Genomic DNA, 6,494 nt, shown 5'->3' with positions numbered 1-6,494 from the left:
TAGCATCACAGTGGCATTCAGCTCCTTGTAGGCTGTCTTGCTGGTGTTGGCTGTAGACCACCCTCAGTTCCCTGCCAAATGGGCCCCTCCATGGGGCTGCTTACAGAGTAGCAGCTGGCTGCAGCAAGCCAGCCAGGGAGAGAAGCTACTGGCAAGAAGGAAGTTGCAGTCTTACCAAACACCATCCCAGAAATGACATCCTGTCTCCTCTTCTGGTTAGAAACAAGTCACAGGTTCTCCCGAATTCAAGGGGAGGGGATGACTCAAGGCATAACAGCAAGAGACAAAAATAAAAATAAATAGATGAAAATCACTGGGAATCATCATCTTTTGTTGTTCTTTTTGTTTTTTTTTGAGACAGTGTCTGTTTCCCAGGCTAGAGTGCCGTGGTGCAATCTCAGCTCACTGCAGCCTCAACCTCCTGGGCTCAAGCAATCCTCCCACCTCAGCCTCCTGAGTAGCTAGGGTTACAGGCACATGTATCACCACACCCAGCTAATTTTAAAAAATTTTGTAGAGACAGGGTCTTGCTCTGTTGCCCAAGCTGGTCTTGAACTCCTGGGCTCAGATGATCTCCCCACCTCAGCCTCCCAAAGTGCTGGAATTACAGGCATGAGCCACCATGCCCATCCACTGGGGAGGGGCCATTTTAAAGTCTTCCCAGCCCGGAAGTATTGACTCAAGGCCTGGCAGGTGGTGAATGCACAGCTGCCTAGTACCATGCATTGAAAGAAGCTGGAGAGGGGCTGAGGTGTCCAGGGGCATAGACAATAGTAGCTACAGTTTCCTGAGCACCTACTATGTGACAGTCACCGTCCTAAGCACTTTGTAAAATACTTGCTCATTGACTCTTTCAACAATTTTTTGAGAAAGGGGTTACAAATACCTCCTTAGAGAAAAAACCCAGTGAGGCTCAGAAAGATTAAGTGACTTGCCCAAGGTCACACAGCAGAGTGGTGGCCGAGCTCAGGCTGGGATTCAAGCCCAGGCAGCCTCACATCAAAGTCCCGGCTCTAAACCCTTATGGAGTCTTGTCTGTGTCAGCTAGTTGAAAAAAATATTTGAATCCATGGCTGTTGAATCTGGACATTTCTCTAAAAATAAAAATGAAGGTCAGTCCCTGTCACATGAGGGAAAGATGAAAGAGTTGGGTGTGTTTGACTGGAGAAGAAAAAGAAAGAGAGGTCATGGCCACTGACTTCAGAGCTGAGTGGCTGCTGTAGGAAGGAGCAGGGACACTTTCTGGATGACTCAAAGGCAGACGTGGAGGGGCGGGGGTGAGCTCTGGGAGCCGGGGGAGCACCGTGGACAGACCCCAGCCTGGCCAGCATCTTTCCCCTTCATGTGGAAGGAGAGACTCGAGTTTGTCCTTGCAGCTGAGCAAATATTTCTACTTCCCTGTTGCAGGCTGGAGTCGGTCTCTTCTCCAGCCAGCTCGGCGGGCCTTCAGAGCAGCAGCATTGGGCTGTGGGGTGGAGGTCAACTCGGCCACCCTGACCAGATGGGACCAGAGTGATGACTGCCAGGCCCAGGTCAAAGGGCTTCGCTGACATCCTGTCTCGTTCTGAACCTCATCACCGCGACTACAAGGGGCTGCAGTCTCCCTTTCCAGGCCATTCTCCATGCCGCTGCTGAGTCGTCTTTCTAGAACTTAAAGTGGACCAGGTCACTCCCCTCCTCAAACCCTTCCATGGCTCCCTACTGCCCTCAGGATACATTTAACTTGGCCCAAAGGCCCCGTATGATGTGGCTCCGCTCTCAGGACTTGCTTCCAAATGCTTCCCCGGCAGTTCCGTCCCACCTTTCAGGCCTCTCCTACACATCCGTCGAGACTCAGTCCACACACCACCTCCTCTGAGAAGCCTCCCTGGTTCCCTCCTACGGAGTTGCTTCCCCTTCCTGTACCACAGAAGCTCACATTTGGCTGGGAGCAGTGGCTCATGCCTGCCATGCAGCACTTCAGGAGGCTGAGGTGGGAGCGTCATTTGAGCTCAGGAGTTCAAGATCAGCCTGAGCAGCACGGCAAGATCCCATCTCTATATAAAAATAAAAATTAATAATTAAAAAAAAACCAGAAGCTCATATTTCCTGAGCACTCACTTGGTGCTTCACACACATGAGCTCACTCAGTCCTCCTTGCTGTTTCAGTTTCTTACCATCCTTATTTTCCAGATGGAGAGACAGGAACAGAGAGGTCGAGTGCTTTGTTCTAAGACACACAGCCAGTAAATGGCAAAGCCAGGACAGGAACCATTTGTGTCTGACTCTAGAATCAGTGCTCTTTAAGTTTCACTGTTTATGTGTTTAAACAAAGTAAGCCATACAAATGGCAACAACCAACAAATGCAGGAGTGGCAGAGAAAGAAGAGAGGCGAGTGGAGGGGAGGGGAGGGGAGGTGAGTGGAGGGGAGGCCAAAGGAGGGGAGGGGAGGGAAGGGGGAGGAAGGGAAAGGGTGAGGTGGGGGAGGGAAGGGGGAGGAAGGGAAAGGGTGAGGTGGGAGAGGGAAGTGGGAGGAAGGGAAAGGGTGAGGTGGGGGAGGGAAGGGGAGGTCTCCACCCCGCCCCACAGCAGCGACATTAGCCAGAAAATTTTTTTAATGTGTTGAGAAGCTGGACCCAACAAAGCCCCCAGTTACCCAAATGCCTGTGCAAAAGGTCCATCTTGCAGGGCAGAACAGAATCCCACAAAATCCAGCTGCCCAGGGAGCTCAGCACCAGAGCAGGGGCAGCTGCCACCTGCTTCTCCACACTGGCCACAAGGCCAGATGCCCTGAAATGGCCCAGGGTGAGAACATCAGCGAGGAGTGACTTCTCACACAAATGTCGGGCAGTTTTTATGAGCTGGGAGTTATCCCGAGAGGAGCACTGTGCCGGAGGAAGACATCAGCAGTGCCAGGCGGGTCTAGGGGATCACGCCCAAGAGAGCACCAGGGGGCAGGTTCCCAGGCATTTCTTAAACAACAAAAAGGCTCTTCTTTTTTCTTATGGAATATTCCGCTGAAACCCACCAGGAAAAACAGGGAGTAACAGTGGCTCGCGTGTATTGAAGACTCACCACGGGCCAGCACTTTTGAAGGCTTTTGTGGCATACATTCCTTCAATCCTCACTGCACCATTCTGAGGTCTCTCCATTCTCGTGTTACAGATGAGGAAACTGAGGCGCAGAGTGATAAGTGACTTATACAAGGTCATATAGCTCACATGTGGTAGAGACGCCTGGGGTGGGATCCAGACCCCAGCAGCATGGTCCCAGAGTATGTGCTTCTTAAATACTGTGCTGGGTAAAGCCACTCTGGTTAAAACAAGTGTGAGAGGGGAGGACAGGTGGGGAGTGAGCCCTTGTACTCAACTGCCCCAACCCACTCTCAGATCCCAGCAGCCCATGAGGGATCCCTGCAGACACCACAGCTCAAAGGGATGTCACTGTTGTTGGACAGTTTTATGGCATCTCAGACCCACAAAACTGTTCATACCCTGGTCCTTCTCAGACAAATGCTGTGACTTGGTTGGTCTTATCCAGGTCAGTCTTAGGGTCTGCGGGGCTCAGGCACAGAGAGGACTGTGGGTACCAGGAGGGAGGATGATGGCAGGGAGTCCAGGCATGGGAGACAGAGAAGCGTGAGGTTCAAGCCCACCACCGCCTGGCATTAGCCAGGCCTCCCTCATCGTCAGCAGCCAAGTCAGGCCTGGCTAACATAAGCAGAGGGAAATGTACTAGAAGGAGCACAGGGGCTCGCTGAACCCACAGGAGGCTGGAGGAGCGAGCTCAGGAGAGGCAGGTCGCAGGCGGGCTTTGCAAGGACTGGAATGAGGGGGAGCGGGGAGCAGGGAGCGGCCTGTTGTGGGCACTTCTGAGACCTGAGCCCCCTGCCCAGTGCCTGGCTCTCTGTGGCACTCCAAGGATAGCTGCCGAATAAATAAATCCACGGGCATCTGACAACAGGAAAAGGCCATTTAGGATATTGCTACAACCACCAGAACAGCAACTACAATCCCCAGCCGCGGTTCCTTTTGACCTTGGATCAGCGCTCAAGACTCAAAGACTTAGCAGAGTACAGACAGCTGGTCAAGCGGGAGTGCACAGTAGAATGGGGGCGACGGAGGGGGCTGTGGCTCCCTCTATTCTCATAGAGGGAGAGGAGTGCCTAGAATTACCCCCACCGCCACCACCCGCACTGAGATGGCACGCAGGGGGCATCGCCATTTGCCCCAAAGAATCTAGAAGTTGGACTCTGGCAGCCAGGCTAACAAATGCCTGCTATAACCGCCTGCTCCTGTTGGTAGTGATAATCACACTGACATTGACACTACTATTTACGGGCATGAGGCGATCCCAAGACTGTGCTGAGCGCCTCCCCACATGTCTCACCGAGTCTTCATAACAGCCTTACAGTTACTACTCCTATTTTATCAATGAGGAAATTGAGGCTCAGAGAGACAAAGTCACTTGGCTGAGGTCACAGAGCCAGTGGGAGGTATTCACAGAACGCAGACTGTTGGACTCTGAATGGGGTCTTCCTGATCGTGATGACATGGCTTCCTCCTCTGCCATGGCGCCGTGTGACCTTTGGCCAGTGAGTCAGACTCTCTGGCCCTCTTTGCTTTGCTCATCAAGCCGTGATTGTCCAGAGGGGCATATTTTTAATATATTCAAAGGTGCCTTATGCGCCTGCAGTGCTCCCGACCCTGACCTGAGTTTCTGCCTCTGTAATGACCCACTCATTTTCTCCTACAGAGATACAGTAAGTTGCTCACACCTGTAATCCCAGCACTTTGGGAGGTCAAGACGGAAGGATCACCTGAGGTTGGAGTTTGAGTGAGACCAGCCTCATCAACATGAAGAAACCCTGTCTCTACTAAACATACAAAATTATCTGGGCGTGGTGGCGCATGCCTGTAGTCCCATCTACTTGGGAGGCTGAGGCAGGAGAATCGCTTGAACCAGGGAGGCGGAGGTTGCGGTGAGCCAAGATCGCACCACTGCACTCCAGCCTGAGCAAAACAGCAGAACTCCGTCTAAAAAGAAAAAGAAAAAAGAGAATGGTAAGGACACAGTAATGTAACCTATGCTAAAGCGCATAGTAGGCTGACAGCTCAGGGAGCCACACTGGGCATCTGCCTGTGTCACTAGCCCTGACATCCTGCACGTATTAGGTCCAGAGAACTCAGCATGCACTCAGGGCCTGCATGGGTAGTGCCTGGAATTTTTCACTCGGCTGTATAGGTTTAGGCAAGTCACTTTTCATCACCAGCCTCAGTTTCCTTATCTGTCACAGGAGGGGGCGGTGGAGGCAATCTCCAAGGGCATGGAAGCGCTGACATTGGATTTTAAGCAGTAAAATACCCGTGCTCACCTCCGGAAGGCATTTCAGGCAGGTCTCACGGTGTCCTTAGAACAGGCCAAATGAATGCTGTAAATTTCCCCTTCTCCGAGGACCTCTCTCCTTCCACACCCTCCTTCTTGACGGCTCACACTTTCTCTGCTTTCAGAGAGATGTTTTTCAAGCATCCCACGTGGGGGCCCAAGCGACAGCCGCGTGCAGAAGCCCAGCCCCGGCGGTAATCCCGGGCGGAAAGCGAGCGGGAAGAAACGTGCGGTAGGAAGGTGCCAGGGAAGAGGTCTTGCCCCTGATTTCCCAGTGGCCCATGCAGGGTGGAGGCCAAGGACCAGGCCTTCGGGAAGTCCGGCGGGTCCTCTGAGAGGGCATCACTGGGACTATTCATAGCCCAGGATCCTCACCGGAATTTGGCAGGCAGAGCCAGGCACCAGCAGGGATCTTGTCTGTCTGTGGCACCAATGCAAGCTAAGTTGTTTACACTCTTCTTCCTTCCACCGCCTCGCTTAGCCTCAGACCGAGTGCCAACCATCCTGGGGCCTGAATAGGTGTCCAAGACCCAGAACATGGTCTGTGTGCTGCATGGAATAAAATGAATACTGGATTTGGAGTGAAGGATATAACCATGGGATTTGGCAAGACACTGAATAGGGTTGCTGTGTGTGGTTGTTAAGGTCGTGCACTGAACAAATACACCTGGGTGATGAAGTGAATGGGGTTAAAATCCATCCTGTGCTCTGCTCACTAAGCCATAATTGCTCAGAGGGGCATATTTTTCGAATATGACCCACCCATTTCCTCCTACAGAGATCTGGTAAGGACATAGTAATATAACCTATGCTAAAGAACCGAGTGGTTATTTGCAATGAATTACCATTATTTATACAAAGTCTTGTTCCACATGGGTTTAAAGGCAGCTTATGAAATTACATATGGTTAAATAGAAAATATGATTAAATACAATATTGTACATTGCTTGAATGAGGGAAGGCAAAAATGAGGCATATGCACCAATACTTCCCTTTCTGTGTCCATGGCAGACATCACTAATGGATGGATCCATCATGCACCTTGTCCACGTTCTGAAAGTCACTTTTCACCCTGGCACAGAGGAAACAAGGACATCGGTAAAGGGCTGTGTCTTCATGCTGCACAGTA

The 6,494-nt window shown here is 51.7% G+C and overlaps 1 long non-coding RNA gene across 1 annotated transcript; it reads right to left on the bottom strand.

Annotated features, from left to right (window-relative positions):
- Positions 1-4,812: 4,812 nt before the first annotated feature.
- On the bottom strand, positions 4,813-6,257 carry LOC135269516 (uncharacterized). The gene is made up of 3 exons (XR_010337781.1): positions 5,741-6,257; positions 5,355-5,480; positions 4,813-5,016 (listed from the first exon to the last, which is right to left on the bottom strand). It is a non-coding gene; the product is annotated as an uncharacterized LOC135269516 (long non-coding RNA).
- Positions 6,258-6,494: the final 237 nt, after the last annotated feature.

This window comes from Aotus nancymaae, unplaced genomic scaffold, assembly GCF_030222135.1.
Source record: "Aotus nancymaae isolate 86718 unplaced genomic scaffold, 86718_ANA_hifiasm-v0.15.2.pri h1tg000053l, whole genome shotgun sequence".
Lineage (NCBI taxonomy): Eukaryota > Metazoa > Chordata > Mammalia > Primates > Aotidae > Aotus > Aotus nancymaae.
This window is presented reverse-complemented; position numbering and strand designations above follow the sequence as displayed.